The 27,505-nt window shown below is 41.5% G+C and overlaps 1 protein-coding gene across 1 annotated transcript in view; it reads right to left on the bottom strand.

The window, feature by feature from the left end:
• The window catches only part of LOC139469111 (uncharacterized), a 70,211-nt gene extending 44,097 nt beyond the window's left edge, over nucleotides 1-26,114 (bottom strand). The window contains exon 1 of the mRNA XM_071251247.1: nucleotides 25,928-26,114. The gene's annotated coding sequence lies outside the window, so the exon portion shown is untranslated. The remainder of the gene's footprint in view (nucleotides 1-25,927) is intronic.
• Between the last annotated feature and the right edge of the window lie 1,391 nt (nucleotides 26,115-27,505).

Raw genomic sequence — 27,505 nt, 5'->3', positions numbered from 1 at the left:
CATGCAGACACGGTTGGAAGTAACCTGACAGTCGCCAGGAACACATTCCCTAGAAGTCGACATACAGACACGGTATGAAGTAACCTGACAGTCGCCAGGAACACATTACCTGGAAGTCGACATACAGACACGATATGAAGTAACCTAACAGTCGCCAGGAACACATTACCTGCAAGTCGACATACAGACACGGTATGAAGTAACCTGACAGTCGCCAGGAACACATTCCCTAGAAGTCGACATACAGAAACTGTATGAAGTAACCTAACAGCCGCCAGGAACACATCAACTCGATGTCGACATACAGACTCGGTATGAAGTAACCTGACCGTCGCCAGGAACACATCACCTGGATGTCGCAAACAGACACGGTATGAAGTAACCTGACAGTCGCCAGGAACACATCACCTGGAAGTCGACATGCAGACACGGTTGGAAGTAACCTGACAGTCGCCAGGAACACATTCCCTAGAAGTCGACATACAGACACGGTATGAAGTAACCTGACAGTCGCCAGGAACACATTTCCTGGAAGTCGACATACAGACACAGTATGAAGTAACCTATCAGTCGCCAGGAATACATTCCCTGGAGGTCGACATACAGACACAGTATGAAGAAACCTAACAGTCGCCAGGAACACATCACCTGGATGTCGACATACAGACAAGGTATAAAGTAACCTGACAGTCGCCAGGAACACATTCCCTAGAAGTCGACATACAGACACGGTATGAAGTAACCTGACAGTCGCCAGGAACACATTCCCTAGAAGTCGACATACAGAAACTGTATGAAGTAACCTAACAGCCGCCAGGAACACATCAACTCGATGTCGACATACAGACTCGGTATGAAGTAACCTGACCGTCGCCAGGAACACATCACCTGGATGTCGCAAACAGACACGATATGAAGTAACCTAACAGTCGCCAGGAACACATTCCCTAGAAGTCGACATACAGACACGGTATGAAGTAACCTGACAGTCGCCAGGAACACATTCCCTAGAAGTCGACATACAGAAACTGTATGAAGTAACCTAACAGCCGCCAGGAACACATCAACTCGATGTCGACATACAGACTCGGTATGAAGTAACCTGACCGTCGCCAGGAACACATCACCTGGATGTCGCAAACAGACACGGTATGAAGTAACCTGACAGTCGCCAGGAACACATCACCTGGAAGTCGACATGCAGACACGGTTGGAAGTAACCTGACAGTCGCCAGGAACACATTCCCTAGAAGTCGACATACAGACACGGTATGAAGTAACCTGACAGTCGCCAGGAACACATTTCCTGGAAGTCGACATACAGACACAGTATGAAGTAACCTATCAGTCGCCAGGAATACATTCCCTGGAGGTCGACATACAGACACAGTATGAAGAAACCTAACAGTCGCCAGGAACACATCACCTGGATGTCGACATACAGACAAGGTATAAAGTAACCTGACAGTCGCCAGGAACACATTCCCTAGAAGTCGACATACAGACACGGTAGGAAGTAACCTGACAGTCGCCAGGAACACATTCCCTGGAAGTCGGCATACAGACACGGTATGAAGTAACCTGACAGTCGCCAGGAATACATTCCCTGGAAGTCGACATACAGACACGGTAGGAAGTAACCTGACAGTCGCCAGGAACACATTCCCTGGAAGTCGACATACAGACACAGTATGAAGAAACCTAACAGTCGCCAGGAACACATCACCTGGATGTCGACATACAGACACGGTATGAAGTAACCTAACAGTCGCCAGGAACACATTCCCTAAAAGTCGACATACAGACACGGTATGAAGTAACCTGACAGTCGCCAGGAACACATTCCCTAGAAGTCGACATACAGAAACTGTATGAAGTAACCTAACAGTCGCCAGGAACACATCAACTCGATGTCGACATACAGACTCGGTATGAAGTAACCTGACAGTCGCCAGGAACACATCACCTGGATGTCGCAAACAGACACGGTATGAAGTAACCTGACTGTCGCCAGGAACACATTCCCTAGAAGTCGACATACAGACACGGTATGAAGTAACCTAACAGTCGCCAGGAACACATCACCTGGATGTCGACATACAGACACGGTATGAAGTAACCTGACAGTCGCCAGGAACACATTCCCTAGAAGTCGACATACAGACACGGTAGGAAGTAACCTGACAGTCGCCAGGAACACATTCCCTGGAAGTCGACATACAGACACGGTAGGAAGTAACCTAACAGTCGCCAGGAACACATCACCTGGATGTCGACATACAGACAAGGTATAAAGTAACCTGACAGTCGCCAGGAACACATTCCCTAGAAGTCGACATACAGACACGGTAGGAAGTAACCTGACAGTCGCCAGGAACACATTCCCTGGAAGTCGGCATACAGACACGGTATGAAGTAACCTGACAGTCGCCAGGAATACATTCCCTGGAAGTCGACATACAGACACGGTAGGAAGTAACCTAACAGTCGCCAGGAACACATCACCTGGATGTCGACATACAGACAAGGTATAAAGTAACCTGACAGTCGCCAGGAACACATTCCCTAGAAGTCGACATACAGACACGGTAGGAAGTAACCTGACAGTCGCCAGGAACACATTCCCTGGAAGTCGGCATACAGACACGGTATGAAGTAACCTGACAGTCGCCAGGAATACATTCCCTGGAAGTCGACATACAGACACGGTAGGAAGTAACCTGACAGTCGCCAGGAACACATTCCCTGGAAGTCGACATACAGACACAGTATGAAGAAACCTAACAGTCGCCAGGAACACATCACCTGGATGTCGACATACAGACACGGTATGAAGTAACCTAACAGTCGCCAGGAACACATTCCCTAAAAGTCGACATACAGACACGGTATGAAGTAACCTGACAGTCGCCAGGAACACATTCCCTAGAAGTCGACATACAGAAACTGTATGAAGTAACCTAACAGTCGCCAGGAACACATCAACTCGATGTCGACATACAGACTCGGTATGAAGTAACCTGACAGTCGCCAGGAACACATCACCTGGATGTCGCAAACAGACACGGTATGAAGTAACCTGACTGTCGCCAGGAACACATTCCCTAGAAGTCGACATACAGACACGGTATGAAGTAACCTAACAGTCGCCAGGAACACATCACCTGGATGTCGACATACAGACACGGTATGAAGTAACCTGACAGTCGCCAGGAACACATTCCCTAGAAGTCGACATACAGACACGGTAGGAAGTAACCTGACAGTCGCCAGGAACACATTCCCTGGAAGTCGACATACAGACACGGTAGGAAGTAACCTAACAGTCGCCAGGAACACATTCCCTAGAAGTCGACATACAGACACGGTATGAAGTAACCTGACAGTCGCCAGGAACACATTCCCTAGAAGTCGACATACAGAAACTGTATGAAGTAACCTAACAGTCGCCAGGAACACATCAACTCGATGTCGAAATACAGACTCGGTATGAAGTAACCTGACAGTCGCCAGGAACACATCACCTGGATGTCGCAAACAGACACGGTATGAAGTAACCTGACAGTCGCCAGGAACACATTCCCTAGAAGTCGACATACAGACACGGTATGAAGTAACCTGACAGTCGCCAGGAACACATCACCTGGAAGTCGACATGCAGACACAGTATGAAGTAACCTGACAGTCGCCAGGAACACATTCCCTGGAAGTCGACATGCAGACACGGTAGGAAGTAACCTGACAGTCGCCAGGAACACATTCCCTGGAAGTCGACATGCAGACACGGTAGGAAGTAACCTGACAGTCGCCAGGAACACATTCCCTGGAAGTCGACATGCAGACACGGTAGGAAGTAACCTGACAGTCGCCAGGAACACATCACCTGGAAGTCGACATGCAGACACGGTAGGAAGTAACCTGACAGTCGCCAGGAACACATTCCCTGGAAGTCGATATACAGACACGGTAGGAAGTAACCTGACAGTCGCCAGGAACACATTTCCTGGAAGTCGACATACAGACACAGTATGAAGTAACCTAACAGTCGCCAGGAACACATTCCCTGGAGGTCGACATACAGACACAGTATGAAGTAACCTAACAGTCGCCAGGAATACATCAACTGGCAGGCGACATATCGACATATCAGCACTGCATGGGATAACATTGTAGTCACCAGCAAGACCTCCCTAGAAGATATCCAGGTTGCCGTTGTTCAAGACTTAGCCTTAGCGCTACGACTGTCGTAAGTACTTGTATATATTAAGGTACGGGAGTTACGATCACCTTAGCGCTAAGATCGCTTTGTACAACAGCACCCTGCTCACTTTGGGACAATCCTTAACGCCGCTTTCAACAGGTGTTCAGTTATATCACAACTAGTGAGTCAGCTCAATGTGGGAGAAGGCCGGGCGTGACACAGGGAACCTAGGAGAATGCTGATGACCAAAAAAAAACAGAATCTTAATCAGGTGAAACCTTGAATTCGAACCTATAATCATAGAATTCTGACACAATAAATAACACAACACGTCACGGAGAATTGCGGTACCTCACCCGGCAATCCCTACCCCAATGGACAATCGAGTTAAACGACCATTTTTCACGTCACTGATAACTTTTAATGGGTTTGGCATCAGGATACGTAAAGATTAGAGGCACAAGATCTATCAGAGACACATTTATGTGAGCGTTCATTCGTCTGGGCTTTATTCAAAAGTATCGACATTGTTTGACTGGATTGGCTTCTCCCTAGTGTACGTCATCTCGCGACTAGTGCCTGCGTGACACTTGGAATGTACGATCGCTTCGCTTGAATAAATTGACCTTTTTTCAGGATAATTTAATGAGTGCAGATGTTGAGGTTGTAGGTTAATCGTGGCTGTAGGTTGCGAAAATGATTGAACCCATTTACGACGATCCTGAGGGCCTGCATAATTTACATACACTAGGATGTTTGTTTCCTTGTTGTTTAACGCCACTCTCACCAATATTCCAGATACGTAACGGCGGTCTATAAATGATCAAGGCTGGACCAGACAATCCAGTGATTGACACATGAGCTTCGATCTACGCAATTTGGATACGATGACATGTAGCAACCAAGTCAGCGAGTCTGACCTCCCGACCCCGTCAGACAAGCCTCTTACGACAAGCAGGGGTTGCTGAAGACCCATTCTAACCAGGATCTCCACGGGTCTCTTGGGGTGTAAAACCTGGGTATATGTAACTGGAATCGTGGTAACACTCTGAACAAGGTACCTAAAATAATGTTTAACTTTCATTCTACGAATCCCTCGCCGTAAGACAGCCAGTACACAAAACATTATTATCAGTGTTATTTTTATTGTTATTATCATTCTTATTAAATGGGCTACTCTACATATTACAAATATCACCTTCTGAAAACATATTAAACGCACGGGCACGGGTGCAGGTGCAGGCACAGGCACAGGTACAGGCGCAGGCGCAGGCACAGGCAAATACACAAAAATGATACCGACACCATAAGTTTAACATAATTTTAAAACCATGATGATAGTGTGAGTCTGGGGCCTATCGAATACATATACCTTAACTGAGGTTGATAGATTTGCTGCTTTACGTTGGAATATGTACACGTCAAGAACAACAAGAGAATATGCATGTCATTAAATCAGTTAAACCAAAGAATTACTAGTTTTTTAGGCGTTTAATAAATGTATTAATGTTATAACCTTTAAAGTTTTACGTCATCTTAAAAATAAGAAAGTGTAGGTACACTACAAGACATTGGGAACAGCTACTCAACGAGGCCATTACAGCATCGGAGTTTCCTGGCCTCACGACACAAACAACAAACTTTAACTTTTTATTCTATTTAATCTAGCTTCATTTCCTACCGTCCTAGAAACATCAAATACCCACTGGTATACTTAAAGGTTGGAAGGAAATTACTTCACTGAACAATCTATCCACCTCACTGCATTGCAGTACAGACACACGCTATAGGGAGTAACCATACACTGACTGTAAATACACATGTCAAGCTGGGGGTATATAAGATTTATGCACTCCCTTTAATCATGGACGATAACTTATAAGTAGAAGGAGTGAATTAGAATGTAGTTTTACGTCGCAGCCTATAATATTTGGCTATATAAGGATAGTCTGTAAATAATCGAGTCTGGGCAAGGTAAACCCGTGGCTGATAGAATGAGCAAGGGCCCACACAGTGGGGTTGCGATGATACAAGATCAGCATTTTCCTTTCAGTTGGTGTTGAACATATCATTTCTGGCATTAAACAGAATGTATATAGTATATACGTGACCTATGGTCTCAATATTGCAATATTTATGACATAAGTGCGACTATTTCCATAAGACAGTACATGCGTTGAAAATTTCCAGACATGGGGCTGAACTACTTGGTTTGTATACATTGACAAGATGTCTGTCGGCAACACAACTTGTCCATCTCAAGGACGCTTGCGGTATACACCATGGACGAATCGGGTATCAAAGACCCATAACTAGTTTATATTAAATTTCGACAATGTGGACACTTTATGTTTGAAGGAATGCCAATACACCGTGGCTCAGTCCCTGGAAATATATACTATGGACAATCATGCTGAATTTGTGTGTGTGAATTGGGTTTTATATAATAACACAAACTGACCGCGATGTCACTGCACGGACACTTACGGCAATGATTCCGTCTTTGGTTCCTCACGTGTTTAGTTTTGTTGTTTTTGTTTAACGCCGTAGTTTTATGACGGCGTAAATAATCGAGTCTGGACCAGACAGTCCAGTGATTGACATCATGAGCATCAATCTACGAATCTGGGATGCGATGACATGCATCAACCAAGTCTGCGAGCCTGACCACCTGGTCCCGTCAGGGTTGCTGAAGACCAATTCTAACCCGGATCTTCACAGGTGCGGCTACATGTTCAACAAACTTGTTTGATGCATAATGCTGCTCAGTAGCAAGTAGAATCAGTTCATGTTTATGTGGGTTTACCGCCTGCAACATACACAAATAGAAAGGAAATAATGCATTTCCTTAAAAACAGCACTAGGGCTGATCGATACCTTCACGAAACGATTGTATCGATTTCGAACAGGTCTTTGTGAATTAATCGATAAAATGAATCATTCCTGCCCGACAACACAGAAAAAATAAACTTTAACTACATAAATCTGAGGATGTCTGTACTCCGATCAATGTTGGCGACGACAATAAATCTCTGAGTCGCAACAAATGACCGTCAGTTACTGAGGTGGCACGGCATTGGGCCATACATAACACTGACTGCCGACGATTCGCTGCATCCTGTGCAACAACCTAACAAAAGTAGAAATCCAACTTGTTAAACTATCAAACGGAACACAAATTGTGATATCGTGTTTGGGGAAGACTTCCATCCGGATTTAGTTTTATATAAATACTGATTAAACAATTCACGAAGCATTCGATCACAGGAAAATCGAAGTTTTGCTGTGATGTAATCGATTATTCAATAAATGTAACATCAAAAGTAATAAAACTCATTCAATTAATTGCTCATTTGGTGAAACGTGTAAAGTATGACATCATCAGATCGATGAAGAATACACGGTGAGCTGGTGGCAGTATTACCTCGTCTGATACAGTACGTGTTGGACACAGAACGCCAATAGACGACGATATCAACGAAAGGACGTCGGCAACACAAGGTCATCACTGAATAAATCAGAACGAGGCTCTGTCGGATTTCGTATTTCACATCTTGAAATAGCGGAAAGTTTGTTTACGAACTAAGTGCCTTCCGTTATCATTTCATTAACATTACCGCTTCAGAGGGGCAGATATAATGTCACCTTGCTAAATTAGCAGATATAACGTTGAGGTAAGATGTATAAAAAAGAGTGCAGACACACGTGCTACACATGTGCATTCGTACCATAATATGTACATGTTGAAACTGAAATTGATTAATTACTGTTACCCCGTGCGCTTTAATGTACGACAGTCGAACACATGTCCACGTAAATCAGCTAAGGCAAGATGTTGGAATTTGAGTATGCGGGAATGTGTGTTTGGTTGTAGGTGGGTGTTTTTTGCTTGCATGTCTTTCATTAAGATCACTGGCGGGTCCAGAGAGAGCGCAGAGTGCGAGCGCTCACACGAACACGCACACGTACACACACACACACACACGCACGCACGCATGCACGCACGCGCGCGCGTACACACACACAGAGGCACGTACGTACGCGCGCGCAGGCACACACACACACACAAACACACACACATGCACCAACACCAGTCTCCCCGTTCGGACACCAAGAAGTTCGTTTTTGATAACAAACCCTGAATCAGCTGCTGCTGTTCATAGATGTGTGTCTAAATATGTCACTGGTGTGTGTGTGTGTGTGTGTGTGCGTGCGTGCGTGCGTGCGTGAGTGTGTGTACGTGTGTGTGTGTACGTGTACGTGTGTGTGTGCGTGCCTGTGTGCCTGCATGCCTGCGTGCATGTGTGTGTATGTCAGAGAAAGTATCTGAATGTATATTTCACTTTGGAGTTTCGCCAACGTTAAGCCGACACGTCGGTATAGCCTGCTGCCACACACACCAAGCGATCGTCAGTATGTTTCTGACTGTGTTGGTATGTTAATTAGTTTGGATACACCAACATAATACTATATCTACATGTGGCGGTGTTAGGTTTCAAACAAATATATGAAACAGTGAGCATGACATTAACAATCAGTATGTACAAGCTGCAAGAAAACTGACGAATCCTTCCATGTGTTAACATAATCACCTGAAGAAAGTCACAATGACATAGTCAATCTTTGATCAAGGATCGATATCAAATTCCAGCAAACGTTAAAGTGCACCTGATTAGAATCTATTTCCACTATCGAACAGAGACGACGACAGACCTCCAGAATCAAGGAAGTGTGGGCACATTAGTCACTGTTAACAATGGACATACTGAAAGCTCCAAGTTATAAAATCATTGCCCTCGTGAAAAAGGAAGGCTGAACTCTCGTCTCATCAGGTTACTGGTAAAACACTATGCTTGCGTCAGTGTAAAAAAATCAATGATTGTGTGTTTTTGTTCTACTTATGTATAGCAAACAACAAAGAAAATGAGAATATCGACTTTGACGATGCAACCTTTGTTCTTGCGCTGGCGGTTTGTAGTGGGCTTGACTGTACATTCCTCGTTTAAATTAACAAATTTAGCTTTTTCAAGATACGTGATCATGAGTTCACATTTTGGCAAGTCATATAAAAAATTGGCTATCGAAATGTTAGAAACGAGTTACCATCACGCAACGAGTTGCGTCTACGTAAGTAACAGTTCGGCATTTAAAGTTGAAACAAGTTACCACATAAATTCTCTCCTATCTTGAAAACGCATTGAAATGGTTTGTTATCAAAAACGAACTTCTTGGTTACGAAAACGGAGCAGTGCTGAAATATGGAGTTTAGACTTGGTGTAGCTTGACAAAAGAAGTCCCAATATGTAACCTACATTACAACAGTTACAGCATCGTGGGATTGTAACGGGGACAAGGTTATAAGACCACCCACCACTTTATGTAGTGGGTGAATATAGACCATTATAGTTACTGCGTTGTTATTACCAAATATAGGATAGCTTCGCGATAACTCGCAAAGAACATTGAAGAATGAAGCGTGGTTTATGTCACGAAAACATTGTTCTATCATGACGTCATTTCTGGAGATTCGAACATGCGCTCACAACTTGATCAAGTCATAAACTGGACGACGTTTTTTTTTAGAGGGGAGTGTCTAGTGAGTTGTTCTCCTTAGATGTAGCTGGGCAACGCAGAAACACGCGATGGCCGAACGATGGTATCCAAAAGCGGGGGAGATATTTCAATCGGTATTGAGAGAAAAGTCAGATAATCGACGTGAGTATTGTGGGAATATGCGGGAAATACCTACCCGTGGATAAAATGTACTTGTCCGACACTGCCGAGGTCGGATTCTATTGAGGGAGTCGTCATTATTTAAACACGGGTAAATATTTGTAAAGCTTGTACATGTTATCATCGTCCTTAAAGAGGTTGTACATAATGTTGATATCTCATTTAAAAAATATACGACTCGTGGTCGTTGTTTATCATGAGTTATATAATTAACGTCGTTTTGACAGTATTCAGTTATATCACGATGTGACATCTGGATGAGGGAGGAAAACCCGAAGTTATGAACGTCTTAGACGTTTACCAGTTTAGGATAAAAACACCAGCTGATGTTTGGTGCTGACAAAGCTAGACGCATAGTCGGGGCTAATCAAGGATTCGATACTACGAGCAAAGGTTCCTGTCACGCCTAAGGGACATAACTAATCGGGGACACTGATACTTGCTGTACAATGCACGTCAAATCCAGATCCGCCATGTTGGCTATATGACGCTGTTTAGACTCATCGTTCAATAATGATACTGAGATAGTTCATAATGATACCAATTCCACAGGACAACTTAGGGAAATGTATTCGTATGGTAACATAATTTACGACAATATATCACTTCCATGTCAATATCGATTGCAGCTATTCATTTATTCAGCTATTTCCAAGCAACCAGTAAATATATCCACCACCAGATCACACGTTATCCCAATCAAACATTGAGAATTATATATATGGTTCATGACACAGACCTGGTGTACACTCCCAAACCCACCTAACCCTACGTCCAAATCCCTAACGCCACATGCTGCACATCATAATCGACACATGATTTTCGTCAATAAATTGTTTGTCCGAGAAGTAGTTCTCAATCAACTGAAGACCCCATTCAGGCGACGTTGGACAAGGACTTTGCTTAAATGAAAGCCAAATCCTGTAGACAAGCAAAGGTGCTTAACTAACTAATGCCTTCCTTTGTGTCGACCCTTATTTGAAATGTTTTCGGATTGACGGGCCTTTATGACGCATTTGTATTAAAGATTCCCTCGTGTATGGCAGCGATGCAGTTCTGGCATTCAACTTTCTTCTTCGAAGTGAAAATTTATTTTATTCCAGTCTTCAACCTACTTAGACCACTTGAGTATTGAAAGGTATATAATAACTCCGTGATAAAAAACCTGCATCTTTATATTACATTAACTTATCAATGACACATAACTGGAGTTATAAGAGTATCGACTCCCATTGTCAGAGTAACGCCATCTTCGAAGTGAAAATTTATTTTATTCCAGTCTTCAACCTACTTAGACCACTTGAGTATTGAAAGGTATATAATAACTCCGTGATAAAAAACCTGCATCTTTATATTACATTAACTTATCAATGACACATAACTGGAGTTATAAGAGTATCGACTCCCATTGTCAGAGTAACGCCATTAACCATTCTTCATATGTACAGTCAATCTACCACACATTCCTGTCTTTTTTTGGTGTACAACTGACTTCCCTTTGCATGTGTTTGTGACGGTAGACAGCGGTTTTGCAGGATACGGTCACCTTATTTCGAACACCTAGTATCGTCATTGTTTGACAGTGATTCATAAACATAAGCTTAACATGAAGAAGTCGGTATCGTACAATGGACTCTGCTTTCGGTACCGATTTCTGATGTGATTATAGATTTTTTCTTTTTTTTTTTTGTCGTTTTAACTGTAAACTATTTACATCGCTGCCAGAAACTGGTTACAAATACCCGGAAAAACTGGATCGTCAAATGTATGTTTCCAAACTCGGGTATAATACATACATACATGAATAATACAGCAACCAAGCCCTTAATATTTCAGTTCGCAGCTGCACCAAGCTCTCCTATTTCAATGTCACATTCAAATCTGCGCCTTTTTAGTTCATATTTATTCAAAATGTAACTTTTTTTTATAAATATAAATTTTGATTGAACAGTCTGCCCGAAATACTGACAAAACTCCAGCAAGAGCTGACATAAGCCAACTGTTCACGAGTTCTGTTGGGCCAGCACGCAAGCTGTCTTTTCTAAATGCGCTGCTTTCACACTACAGTGGATTTAAAAGTTGAACAAACAAAAAGGTTTTTTAACTAACGCAGCTGTGAAAACCCGACGTAGTGTTTACATTGTCTCTTCATCGCCACTCCCTGTTCCGGCGCTAACTGACTGCCTCGTAGCTGGTGTTTCCTACAGTGCTGTTTCGAGATACAATCTCATTGTTGCAATGTTGCCGTAACTTTTACGGTTACTATTAATAACGCTTGGAAAAAAAATTCACCCTTGCCGAACACCTATCATATGTGTGTGGCTTTTACGTATTTCGTCAAGCGGGCATGCTGGCCCAATTGAGAAATACTGACGACAGTCATTTAGTTGGTTTAGGGTGACGTAAGCAGTGATGAGATACAATATTGTGTTAAAGTGTTTTTTCACATTGAACACACAATCTCTAAGAAATACAATCTTATCATTCACCTTTTGACTAGCTTAGACATAATATGGCTACCCAAATATCGTGCAATTGTCTACAACCGGTCTTTATTCGAAGTCAGCAACACGTTGTGTTGTGCCATTCCACCGAGCAGCTTTTGTCACGCCATCGAGGAAAATTTGCAGGCGTAAGTCTGAAATAGCGCTTTGAATTTGGAAATCAGGCTATATGGAACATATTAATGACACGCAGTTTCCCGCGTTCACGAAATCGAGGATTTTGCACGGCTGGCACCGCTTTGGTCTTTAGATTTAAGTTTGACGTTTGCGTTTACATACGCCACGTCACTACCTCTTTGATTAATGTATGTTCAGATAAAAAAAAAACGAAAAAGTACCTCGCACTCTAAATGAAGGGTCAGGCTAGCATGGAATATTGACTAGCCTACTTGCACTTGAACCAGCAAACTGTTGCCCTCGTTGTGTCAATGAAATATCTTTATTAAATGATTAACCAAACGGTCCTGTACAGGCTTCAGATGATGCGCCTTTGTGATCGGCATTAATCAAGGAAATGCACGCCACCCTTTCATTTTGACATTTAGCAGCAGGGCTTTATTAACAAGAAAATGGTTTTCAAACAAACTTCTTGTAGCTTCTAATGTAAACTAGATATTCCATGAATACCAATGATTGATAGACCGGTTATGAAAGTGTCCTGTTTGCCATTTGTTTTATAATTCTTATCTTCTCGGTGGGTAATTATCTTTATGCAATCCTGTTCTTTTATGACGTTGATTGATATTAGTGAGATAACATGATAGAAAAGGTTAGTATCTTCTGTTGTGATGCTCCGTTCATTTCCCACAGGTTTACGGAGTTGGATGCCCATTCCTGGCGTTGTGCACGCCGTGCTAAGGACATCACCCTATTACCCCGGTAAAGGACAGGGCCCGCTTCCACAAAGCGATCTTAGCGCTAAGACTTTCGCAACTCCCATGCTTTATCATTGGCTTACGATTGTCGTAGTGCTAAGATCGCTTTTTTGAAAGGGACCCAGCTATCTCGGATCATTATGTTTCTTCGTTGAACGTATTTTATTTGATACCTAAGCTTGTATTCCTTGTTTGTTCGAAAGTGAGTGAGTTGGGCGTAACGCAGCTTTGAACGGTGTTCCAATTATTTCACTGCGTGTCAACTTAATGTAGGAGGAAAGCCCGAAGCGATGCAGGTCTCAGACGTTTACCACTTTTGTGAAAGATATTATTTTGTATATCAGATCAGATCGTAAGGAATACAAATAATAGAATACTTTTACACAGGTTGACATTACTCCAAGTGCCCAATTATAAAAGTATATGACCAGCCATTGGAGGTGTGAGGTGTGGTGAAATAGGGTTTAACGTCGCGTTCAAAATTATTACACTTGTACATCAACGTATGCGTGCGTGTGCGTGTGCGTGCTCTTATGCGTGTCTGTTTGTACTAGTCCGGACTAATACCTATTTTGTTGTGCTTGTCCACTGAGATCCCATGCCGCAGTTTTACATTGATACGCCACAGTAGACGGACTAAGAGACGGCCATTCCTCGTTGTATCTACTCAATGCTGCAACGCCAAGCGGGGAAACACCAAAGACCACATGGTCTCTGATAACACGTAATATCTAATTTGGGAATGACACGACCAGAGATCGCACCGCAAACCTTCCGCTCTCCGAGCTAATGCTCTACCCACTGGACCAAGGAGGTCGTAGGAGAAATACAAAATCTACAGGATTCAACCGAGAACGTCTCTGTTATACCTAGGTACAAACGAACACTACTCCGTACACTGGTTAATCTGGAAATACGGCAATCTGAACCATCAAACAATTAATGTGTGGACTGGTTTATGGTAATTTAGTAAAAGTAGATGAAACTACCCTATATTAACACAGACTAGACAATAGCCGTAGCGCTAAGATAGCTTTGTGGAACTGGCCCCTTGATACAGTAAACACAAATTACCCATTGAAACCGGCCAATGTTAAATGTCCCATGAGATTTCGGAGTATGGAAACTTTGTTACTTAATAGGAAACGAATGTCAGTACATTTTTAAATATTCATGAGAGTTTTAAATAAGTATTACTATACAGCCCAACAAAAATATCGTATATGGTTTTTACAATTTAAAGTTATAACCTTCAGAAATCAGCAAAGTTTGACGATGCATTAGTAATTGACTGTATTTGAATTATACTTTCTTGCTGTACAACATGAGCTTTATATTTGTAATCATGCATTTTTAGTGATTCAGGTTGCAGAGATTACTAAGGCTAAGCAGATATCTGTGCCAGTGCCCTTGCTTTCACTACACAGTTGCTATGTACTGGACGTCTATGTACATGTAATATTCTGTTGGTGGCCTGGGAGTTGTTTTGTTCTGAAATACGTTGTTTCTCTCAACCGTATTTCTTGCAGGACATCCAGGCATTTGTTTTATGAGAGGAGGGTGGAAAGCTAGATCAAACTATTTTTTCAAGTACAATAGTTGCATCGCGAATGTCCCTTAGTGATGTGGATTTTGGGCTATATAAATAGCCTTATTAATATTATTATCATTATCAGTCGCAGATTTGTTTTGACAAGTTGACAAGTAATGTCCGTTTGCTTTCTGGCTACTGCATTCTACACTACCAGCTCTATCACTGCCAGCTAGTTATCAAAACGTCATTTCCCATGGCCTCCCACGTCAAATCGATGACACGGTAAAATACACGTTATTTTCTTTCGAAAGGAAATAAAATTCGCATGAAGGATTGAATAACCTGTCTTTCTGTCTGACATAAACATGTCACCAACGCAAACTTAATCACATAAAGCTACAACATTCATAAGACTTGTCTGCTAAAAACCAGAGTTCATTGTACGCTTCCGAGTATACCATAACATGTGTTTATGAATCACTATCAAATAGTGTTTGTTTGTTTGTTTGTTGTTTACCGCCGCACTAAGCCATATTCAAGCTTCATGACGGCGGTCTGTAAATAATCGAGTCTGGACTTTGGGATCGATGACATGCATGAACCAAGTCAGCGAGCATGACCACCTGACTCTTACGACAAGCATAGTCGCCTTTTACGGCAAGCATGGGTTCCTGAAGACCTATTCACCCCGGATCTTCACGGGTCCTATCAAATAGTGATGAGTGAGTGAGTATGGTTTTACGCCACTTTTAGCAATATTCCAGCAATATCACGGCGGGGGACACCAGAAATGGGCTTCACATATTGTACCCATGTCGGGAATTGAACCCGGGTTTTCGGTGTGACGAGCGAACGCTTTAACCACTGGGCTACCCGACGGTCCCCAAATAGTGATGATGACAGGCGTTCGGGAAACATACCCTGCCCTACAGGTGCCATCCATTAAAACACCTTCAAAAGAATGTCATTTGTTTACCTGAACAAAAATTTGAACACATGGTACGAGTCAAAATAGGGAATTGCATCGGGCAGCATTTTGGTCACTGATGCGTCGAATTTGGAAATGGCATCTACATGTCTACCTAATACATTCTGAAAGTTTGACTGAGGCCGTGAATGTTGCAAGTCTGGCCAAACACCGTTTGAGTAAAAGTCGTGCAACAATCCTTGAAACACATGGTACCTCAGACATGCAGCCGGATAACTTGGTACAGTACGAAGCCGTCTATGACTCCCAGCAATCGTGCTATTCCTTACAACCCATTGGGATGCATGTCGTAATTTTGGTATAAGGTACGTTAGTTAAAGGTACTCGTGTGTTCGTTACAGACAGGGTTAACTGTATACAATGCTGCGACGAACATTTTCTAATTTCCATAACACACTGACATGAGGAAACCTGGTCAGTATATATATATATATATATAACAGTTTAGAAACGTTTCTGCAGCAAATTCTGACTTAATGTTTATCGATTGCTACAGCCTGTCACGGCTTTGGCAGCACGGAGTTCATATGACTGTCGGAACTAGTTATATATACACAGTGGTAAATGGAAGCAGGTCAATTGGGAATTACGTCGTCTATGTGTAATACTCCCCATGATGTAGAGACGGCTTAAAGGGGCCGATACTGTTTGTTTGTTTATTAACGCCACGCTCAGCAATATTCCAGCTATATAACGGCGGTCTGTAAATAATCGAGTCTGGACCAGACAATCCAGTGATTGACATCAGGAGCACCCATCTACGCAATTGGGATTCGATGACATGCACACAACCAAGTCAGCGAGCCTGACCAACCGATCCCGTTAGTCGCCTCTTACGACAAGCATAGTTGCCTTTTACGACAGACATGGGTTGCTGCAGACCTTTTCTCTACCCGGATCTTCACGGATAGGGCCGATACGGATATCCATGGATATGACTTAGTCTGAGGTTAGGACGAACCTGTCTTTAATCCAACCATCTTCCCAAGGCAAGGGTGTTAACTAACTACTGTCCAGTTTCCAGTCAGCATTAATAAAATTAATTCTGGGATATTTAAATGTTTTAAAGACCTTGTTGACGACAACAAGTAAAACTGTCGTGTCAGCGGCGAATGTCTGGTGTATTATATATCGTTTTTATAATATATACGGTTACGTACTTGTGGACAGTTTTCCGTGTAAAAATCAATTTCCCACATTACATTGCCATGTGAACTCCACAATTTCCTGTAACATATACATGTAAAAAAATCGTTGTCTTTGAAAAGGTGTTCCGTCGCCTTTTTCACGCTTTAATTCACGCTCTGCAAAAACATTATTAGCATCTTAATTTCGTTTTTCGAGGACTGGTAACTATTTTCCCCTAAGACCATATTGGGCAATAAAAGCGTCCCAGGGACATCCGCAAGTGATTCCAGACAGTGCGTTTGTGAACTTAAATACTTCCTGGCCACAACAAGACATCCTCTGGCGAGATTAAGGAAAATGGATGAAAACCACAGGCCAACCCGTCGCCGGAACTATGGCTGCAATTGCCCAAGATGCACAAGAGTGATTGTGTTATCCTCCAGTCAGACAGAAATTAAACAATTTTATTCACGTAATAAACTATTCTTATAATAATAGCAAGTTTTAAGGTCACCAAGAAGTCAATAGTTGTGAGAGATCGAGAAGAGTTTTACGCCGCTTTTTTAAATACTTCACCCATAACGGCGTTAGCGGGGACCCCAGAAATAACCTTCACATGATCGACCCATCGGCAACTGAGTGTTGGTCATAGGTGGAAATTAAATACTTATTACCTACAAAATCCAAATATTCATTTTTATGTGCACCGGTTAATAATTATTGTTCCAATTCTCTTCATTATCCGAAACCTAAAATGCAACTTTTAGTGTGATGAAGTGATTCAGGGAAAAACAAATGTGCAATCAGAACCACTTGTTTTATCTCATAATATATTCAGACTAGACCATGTGTATAGATTAGTATTAAAAAGTATGTGTATGTAAAACAGGAATCGGAATTGGTGAGTGGCGGAAGGGCGAATTGAGCCACCTGGGACAACTGGGCCACCCGTACCCACGACAATCAAGTCAAGTAATGTTACTGAAAGACACCCGTTTGACGGTAATAGCATGTCAATTTGACAGATGAGTGACACAGGATGAATCAGCGAGGTATGTAATATTGCGGTAGCCTTTGGAGGAAAACGTGAGGATTCGAAAGCAGACTGTCGGTGGTGAACAAACATTCTGACGCCATAGTGACAAAAGCCTTTCCATACTCATCAGAAATCTTCGCTATTCATTACACGATTTCGACAATATCAGTAGCATGTGAATCACTATCAAATAGTAAAGATACCCGGTGTTCGCCAAAGATAAGCCTATCCAGCCCTAGTGATGAAACGTGTCATAAATACATGCACAGGCAAGTAGATTGTTCACATGAAATACCAATCAATCTTTATTTAGACACATACTGAAAGACCACAGGCCTATACTGCAGATTGCATGGATAGTGTAATATACATTTTTAATTAATCCTTTAACATATATTTTCTATAATTACCAAAAAATGCTTACCTAGACTGATTGTACACCAACCATGCTCAGCCATGAGCCAGTGGCGAACTAACGCTACGAACCCACTCAAGAGGAAATGTGACATTTTGTTTCCCATTACAAACTGAGCAATTCCGACAATCACAAATCAATATGCAACCTGCATTTAAGCTAAAGTGCACTTTGGTCCATCAAAGGATATGATTAAGCATCGGTGCATCCTACACAATCTCTAACATATCAAAATGTGAACTCTGTAATGTTGATTGAACCCGAATCCGTTTTGTGATGAAATCATCATTTTAGAACATTGCGATTTGAACGTTCAATCGGATGCAGGAATTACGCCCTAAGGTGGGTATTATTTGGTGCGAGCAGGTTACAGTCAATGTTTTAGCTTATTTCATTTGATTCATCGTCCTGATGTTCGACAAGTTCAACATTAGCCATTGTCGATTTTCAATGAGCATTTAAAGCGAGTTTCAGTGTGGCTCGGTAAGCTAATGGCACTGAATTGCACGATATTAACTGTACTCATTTCGCCTGAGGCAAACTTTGAGCAGCACCTATCTTATTTCAGAAATGTCTTTTAAGGCAAAACAGCCCCTGAATAGCTTTAGGGTTTACCTAAAGCTATAGAGACTACATCAATATCAAATGGGAAATTACGAACAATCTGTCGCATAGTCCGTCATTCGCTGAGGCGGTGTAGCCATAATCCTGTAATCGCAGGTTCGAATCCAATGATCATTGATTATTCAGCATCATATCTCAAATCTCGTTGGTTTCACCAAAGCGGTAAACGTCTAAAGACTTGCTCCCCTCTTGGCTTTTCTCCCATATTAAGATTTTGTCATGCCTTGAAGCAACTGAAAGCGGCGTTAAACCCAACTAACTCACTCACTCAAGCGTCGCAGTGACATGGCACATATCACGTCATGTTATTGTAGAATGTATCGGATCACACAACCACAATTAACGTAGTCACCGAAGTGACATAGGTGTGTCCGATAAACATTCCATGGTCGTTTTGTTCTGAGCAGATATAAATATGTTATTTAATCCACTAATCGGGCGGTCTTAAAGATAACGGAATACATATATCGCACACGTGATTAGCAGTCTTCTTCGTGGTAGTCTTCCATATGCATATAAGGTACTTCTATTATCACTGATCATTGATAGGCATATACACTATCCAACAGTTCCGTGCATGTGTTATACGTGTAAGTTTTCTACGCTGTCGTCTAAGTCGTTGTCTGAATAGTGTCCTTGATCAGTTGTCGTCGTTGTCGTGCAGTTAACGTTGATTAGGGACAGTCCATTTGACATTCGGGAGAGTGGGGTGTATAGAAAAAATACATGGTTTTAAAGGTGTTTTGAAAGGCGCACAGTTATAATTTTAAAAATATCTGGTTTTGCACCTGAAGCTGAAAACATATACAGTTTTCATACAAACCACCTCTGTACATACTAGCTGACTAAACGGTTATTTGAACTTACCCTTTAACCTTAGCGTGTTCAATGAATTAGAATGATCAATTCAATCTCTTATATCCTCTTTCTTAGAAAGGAGTTGTGAAATTTTCCAAAATTCCGAATGTTTGTATTCTTGGTAGAACAAACTACGGATGGTCGTATAGACATTGGTTAGGTTAAATGACCCATTACTTGTAAAAATGGGACTGGGCTCCCCTATATTGCACCCTATAGATCACCAATGATCTGGGCCCCGGGCAATCAGAAGCAATGCCTTGAGGTACAGCCTCAGGTATGGCAAAACCTTCCACTGTTTCAACACATAGTGTTTTCTATCATGACGTCAAAGAGACTGTATACGCAACGGGCGTAATTGCATCATATGGACAAGCTCCCAGCAGCTGCATAACGATCACACTATTTGTTTGACAAAAAGAGATATTTGACTGCCTGGGTGGTATATTTGCAGCATATGTTTACACACTCGCGACTACCTGTTATGAACAAGGATCCTGTAGTCCTTCTTAAATGACTTAGAAGAATGTCGTCATCAACAATGTACTTGAAGGAGACATTAGCTGGAGTCTTCCAGAGCCCCTACTACTTCATCCAGTCTAAATGCATGTGTGTCACCAAGGCAGGACAAGCACAGTCGTTTCGTGAACATCGTGTGTATCATGGTAACACGACATAGGTTCGTGCTTGTAGGCCTCGGAACGTCATGATCGGAGCCGTCTTGTATGGTCCCCGAGTCTTATCTTATACTATACAGCTATGGTGTTCCTATGCGTTCACACCCTGACAGTCTAGATGTGAAGCAATGCACCCGTGTAAGTAGTGTATACACTAATCTGCCATTGTGACCGACCACTTCTCGTTTTGGATCGTTCACTTGGAAAGCAGTCCTACCTAGTCGTATTCGTATCGAGTCCAAACACATTGGGGGGTGAGGTGAGGTGAAATAGGGTTTAACGTCGCGTTCCAGATTATTGTACTTATATAGCGACGTGCATCCACATGTGTATGTGGCTGCTTGTACTAGTCCGGACCGATGCCGGCGTTACAGTGCTAGTCCTATGAGATACCATGACGCCTTTTAACATGAATTCCTCACTCAAGCACAGTTTTCTGACACTGAGCCGGCCAGTCCTTGTTTAACCTCTTTTATGCCGAGCACAAGGCGAGGAAACAACAAGTACCATCTTTTTAAGGTCTTTTGGTATGACGCCGCCGGTGATCGATCCACCGATCTTCCGCTCTCCCGGCAGACGCTCTTTCCACGGAGGTGGCCCAAACAAACTGGAAGCGACATCAGGAATGTACACTCACGAATCTCTGATAACCTTAAGTGATGAAACAGGTGAGCATGTCCTGTTCTTACGTTAGAATCCACCGTCAATCAATGTCAAGGTCACGATAGCCTTAAGTGATGAAACAGGCGAGCATGTCCTATTCTTACGTTAGCATCCACCGTCAATCAATGTCAAGGTCACGGAAACAGTTACATATCACCGATCCGTAAGTCTTGTCTTGACAAGAATATCAGATGCTGGTTCGTAGACGAGTGAGTTAGGACAGAGGGGCCGATGCAGCAAGCGAGTGCTGCTTATGCGTGGGTGATAATCAAAGCGTGTCAACCCGACATTAAGAGCGAGCTGTGTATGTGTTCTATTTGTTAACGTACACGTCCACACGGTTAAATCGTCGCATTCCACTGAACACGGATGTAATACCATTTTCCAGTCACGTCACGCCGAGTGTGCCTGGGGTTTATCAATGGACAACCAGTGCAGTGGCTTTTGTCGCCATCTCTATTGGATATCATGTAATAGCCTCATTGAATTACCTTATATTACACAGCAGATTGGATTTCTATATGGTGCCCGGGCCACTCAAGGCTGCCTTATAAAGTAATTGTACATGACCTGTATGTTAATAGAATGGCGATATGCATGATTGACGTGTAAATAGTTCATATTATATGCGTCGACATAAGAAACTGTTTCTAATGCAGGGCTGTCACTGCTGGGTGTATTATGATGAGGTCATGTGTTCCTTTCATATATGTAATTAATACCACTTAATTAGATTGCAATAATATACATAAATTACATATAAATATGAAAATAAATCGGGCAAATGGTTATAAGTGCAAGCTGGGACATTAATGTCTTATATGTGCAAGTTCAGCATAACCTTTACGCGCTGACATGATGAACGTTATATTTATATATATATATATAGAGAGAGAGACAGACAGACAGACAGACAGACAGACAGACAGACAGACAGAAATACGTGTCGATTCCCGAATTGAAACAATATGCTAACCCAGAAATATGTACGTAGAAGAATTTAGTGTGAAACCAACAAACAACCAACAAATGGTATCCAATCAGCACTTGTATTACAAAATGAACTAGGTTTACAAATCAATACAAATTACTGCAAAGCAATTACAAGGTCAGTACACAATAGAGTGGTAGTACAATATTCATTGGCTTTATGAAATAGGCCTAGGCTGAACACTTTTAAGATGAAAAGTGATCTTCACACGAAAACTGGTCTTGATGTAATGTCAGATCAAACATGAGATTAGACAGGGACGCGCCCGCTTCACTTATATAGTCTAACCAGCTTCTAGCATTGTCTGCACATTGTCAGATCAGTCCAGTGTCACTTGAACATCACAGAATATTCCACATGTTTTATAATGCTTGACATTCATCCATGATATTCGGGAAGTGTACCAATAATTCGAGCATCTGAATATAAAAAAAACCTTTCTCACCACTGCCTACATTAAATAGTACTACATTCCCGACAACTACTCTTTGTCCAAATACAATGACATGAACTTCTACTGAATCTCAACAGAAACAATGTTATACAGTTACAATCGTTGTTTGACAAAAAATGACACTGATTTACAACAATATATACGTCTGATTCGGGTAAAATATGCACCTTGGTTACAAACAAATGTGTTGCTTGTATTTTTCAGTTTTAGGCAACTGTTTAATATATTGTGTCCGTTGAGCACATCTGTTATTCAGGAAACGTTCAGAGTAGTGGATGAGCGAGTTGGGTTTAACGCCGCTTTTAACAGTATTCCAGTTATATCACGGCGGGTCAGCTTAATGTGGGAGGAAAGCCCGAAGTAATGCAGGTCTCAGACGTTTACCACTTTGGTGAAACCCAGGATCACGGGTATGGTGCTGACAAGCCTAGAAACATAATCGGAACCAACCGGGATTCAAACCATATGATAGGTTTAGGCGTACCCAAGAGAAGCAAGTCTACACTGCGAATCGCGTTAGAAAACTAGGTCACTCGTGCCCACAAGTTCTGAGCAAGTGATGGACACTAAAGTTGATCAACGAGCCTTAGATAAGGCATAATGGAACAGCGATCTCTTAATATATAGGCCATTGAACGAAACTGCTATATCTATATGTCCCCAGGGCAGAAACTAAATTTAGCAATCAGATTTCAGTCTGAAACTTATAGAGTTTGAGAGATCCGAACATGGCCCATCCTACATATACATATAAACAATACTTGTGAGTTCTGTGTTGTTGGTGACCGTTCAGGTACTACATGCGCCAGTTCGGGTTACCCATCGGTTAACCATGGCAAGGGCATCGTTGAAACATATCTGACGAAAGTGTAACACTTAGCCTAGCTTTCTGTCAACAGTGACTTTGATGCCGCTCGCGAGCGCACTGATAAAGTTGTTCAATACCATCACCACCGCCGAAGAATATTACTCAATCACTTTATAAGACAGAAATAATGACTCCTCAAATACCAGGCTCCGGGCTTTATTTGGATGTGAAGTAAATTCATTAATATAGTCCGCCCTAATAACCGACCAGAAACTGTTATGAAATGATATTACGTGAATTGCAGACCTATCTTTTTTAATAAACCAAACATTGTTCGACAGTATACATGATTCATAAACATATTTTGCAACTGGATGGCGCCAAACTTCAATACATGAAACAATATATCCCGTCATAACATTGTTATAATGTAAAGAATTAACGAGACAAAGCGGTTTGATTAATAGGTTCGTGGATAGCATAGCGACTCTATTCGATCAAAATTTCAAAATTAACACACAATTAACACTACAAAGCCCTTTTCCATAAATACAAGAAATCTCTGCCAAAAGCAAAGTCCGATTCCGACTATATCACAAGCATGTGTTTATGACTCACTATCAAAAAGTGATGATACCAGGTATTCAGGAAAAGGTGAGCGTATCCTGCCCCACCGGTGGCACACGTCACATCTATGTATGTCAATGAATCGTCTTCATCGTGATACATCGCTAACCTTGCAGTGCGGGCATTGAGTCACCATGCATTGTCATCACCTAAGCAGATTCTTCTTTTAATCATGATTCGGTATCCCATGATCAACTTGTCATTAAATATGCATATGTCTTGAGAACGAAATACCAATTTAACAGGTTGCCAATATCTAACGAATTACAATCTGTGATTTGATGACGTCATTCTAAACTGATCATGTCATGATGTACGTGATTCATTTTTATTTTTATAAAGATAATTACATAATTATCTCCTTTTAATATTAGCCATGCAAATCTCCTGGAATCAATGTTTAACCAAATACAATTTGAACCTTTTTTTAACAATGTTTGGTTCTTTGTTTCTGAAAATAGAAGACTTTACTTGACCGACATGTTATGGCAGCCTTATCTTATGAAATATGAGAAGCATTATTTAATGACCCAAATTTAGGGTATGACACAGGTCACATGACCTTGACATATGTGATAACTGTTATACATGATAGAGGAGAATCGGATATAGCTGTTGTTTGAAAACAGAAAGACAACGGGAAGTATGAGAAGGGTGTCCTCTGTACCAGCATAAAGTCGTTTAATGTACTTAGTGACTCATGTGTACATTTGAAACAAACCACTTGTCACTGGAAACCCTATTTTAAACTATATCCGTGATATGTCTTACGTATACACGGTAACAAGTAATATTTCATACGCGTCATGCCATACTAAGCTGAAGATTGTGATAATATTGTGTGGGTATACATTATTGAAATACATATTAAGTTAACCAGTGCGAGTTTAGCAATAACTTCCTGGGATGTATTGGGTGGTTCCATACTTATATTTTACACATATATCTCGTGCATGTCATCTGTTTCATGGGTTAAGTATCAGGATCCGATTAAAGGAATGGCCAGTGGGATACGAGTAAAAGGCAATTAGGAGACTATAAAACAGGATCAATAATTATTGAACATGCACACCCACGTACGCCAGTCGCTTCTGTGTCACCTGGTTTAGATAGATCACAAGAATGTGTAATTCTGATTAAATATAACTGCGTTCTTAACACCCTTTATCTATCACAAAAATCATCAGGATGCTTCAAAGGACATCATCCACCATTTACACCCTACAGCCACTTTGAAAAGTGCTGAATGAGTCTATTTATCTGTAATATAATATTCATGCAGTTGATAGTACGAAACACACAGAATGTTAGGTATTCTCATATCAGCTCACCCCTATATTTGAGAACCGAACACTAGCCTCAATTCTAATGTAAAATGTATGTGAATCGGTTGTTGCTTAGTAACAGGTGCTTTTTTCAAGATACTAATAGTACTGTTAAATTTTAACAGAATCTAAAATTGACGTTAGTAACCATTATAACCACATGAATCAATAATAAATAAATAGTTCCTCAAATTAAACACGCATTTTCTGATATACCTACATCATTAAATGTATTATTTACAATGCACAGATAGTCACGGTATAACGAGGATATTGCCCGATAACACTCCTACGACATAATGTTATATACACAATTTGCACCTACATCAATACAGACGTTCTCGTATTCACGTTATAACGAAATCTTAGGAGAATAAGACAATTTGTGTCTATGTTTGTGTGGAGGGTTAATCGTGCACATGTATACAACATTTACATACCAACTTTTCAGTTACAAAACTTAAATCGGAGGAGTGAGTGACCTACCTCTACCATCTGTCAGAGCCGCGCCTGGGACAACAGCTTCAGTCTAGGCTGCAGTCCGTGTCGTCTGCTTCACAGTCGCTCAATCCAGCACGTTGCCTTCGTAATGATTTCACAGACGAGTTTGAAACTACATAACCGTTGGTGATAGAGCGACATGCCCTTCAACCTTCCAACCTGCGGCTGTACGTTATGCACAATATACACTATCTGTAAGAGCCCGGATGCTGTGTGTATATATACCGCTGACACTCACTGGCTGGGACTTAATTGAAACGCGGATAAAATACATGCAGTGTTTCATTTAAACTCATTAAATATGGAAATTAGACGTCTGAGAGTTTGGATATTGCTTCATTCATTTCCCTGTCGTTGGCTCACGTATTTCCTTGTCGCCTAGCACGAAATACGACAGAAGTGTTGAGGCGGCCGTTTGTAATATACAAGACATAGTCCAACCACTGACTTGCCCGTTTTGCTAAGTCAAACAAGTGACCCGAATGTCATGACTTGGGAGGAATGCACAGCAGACCATCGCACACGGTGATCGGTTTAAGAACTTGGAAAAAATTATAGGTCATATGGCGAGACTTTGAGTTGTCTGTGTTTGAGTTTTTGTCTCGTGCAACGAGCAGACGATATCAGCAACCAGACGTCAACTTAGGTCACGTGAGTTCGTCGTGACCTAGTCGCGCGACAGATAATCCCATCCCATGTCGGCCCAGTTGGCCCGAAACAATGTCTTGGGAGGTTCTGGTTGGAACTTGGAAATATAGTAATTAGCTCCAGGGTTTCAGTTTGTTTTCATTGCAAGGGCAAGATGTTCTGTCCATGAACCTTTAAAGCCTAATCATGACTTTAAAATTAATTACTTTTTAATCTGATACTGCCTGAAATCTTAAGCTGTATCAATCATGTATAATTTATTATTATTAATTGATTTAAACTGCAGTTACGTGATCCCACAACGGTAGTTTTGTGAACATTAATGTTGCGATTCATGATTTATATGCATTGAAGGTATTCAAAGTTATTAAAAGTATATAAATATATTTTCTTAATAATATGTGCCCTATATATCAACTATCTCTATCGAATTAGGCCACCTCCTTTATCATAAGATTTATCACAACGAAGTGTCAATAACAATTTTGTCATTAAGTGGGTGTAAAGGCGGGGAGATTGATATAATAACGAATCTGCTTTAGCCGTGAGAGTATTCATGGCACAGACGTTTTACAAGATCCGTACCTAAGACAAGTAAGTATTTGTAAACTGAAGTGTTGCACTCTCATACATCGTTGAGTGTATCGCTAAAGTTGCTGTTCATACCATTAAACCTCGCTATAACGCCTCTCGTAGTAGAGAGAGTGTAGCGAGTTGTTTTTGGCGACGATCTAGTGGCTGAAGAAAGAGTTAACATATTGTTTTCTTTAGAAAATAAACGTATTTGCAATTCCGCCGAACGAATACTAATTCTGTTAATAAGACCTAAACACGTAATACACAAAAGGGCTACATTACCATACTTTGTGGACAAACGTTTGCGTAATACCGGGGATATGCTTGTAACTTTGGAAA

This window comes from Haliotis cracherodii, unplaced genomic scaffold (assembly GCF_022045235.1).
Source record: "Haliotis cracherodii isolate W230 unplaced genomic scaffold, xgHalCrac1.p SCAF_1, whole genome shotgun sequence".
Taxonomy (NCBI): Eukaryota; Metazoa; Mollusca; class Gastropoda; order Lepetellida; family Haliotidae; genus Haliotis; species Haliotis cracherodii.
Note: the sequence above shows the minus strand (reverse complement) of the source record. Positions and strands in the feature narration are given on the sequence as shown.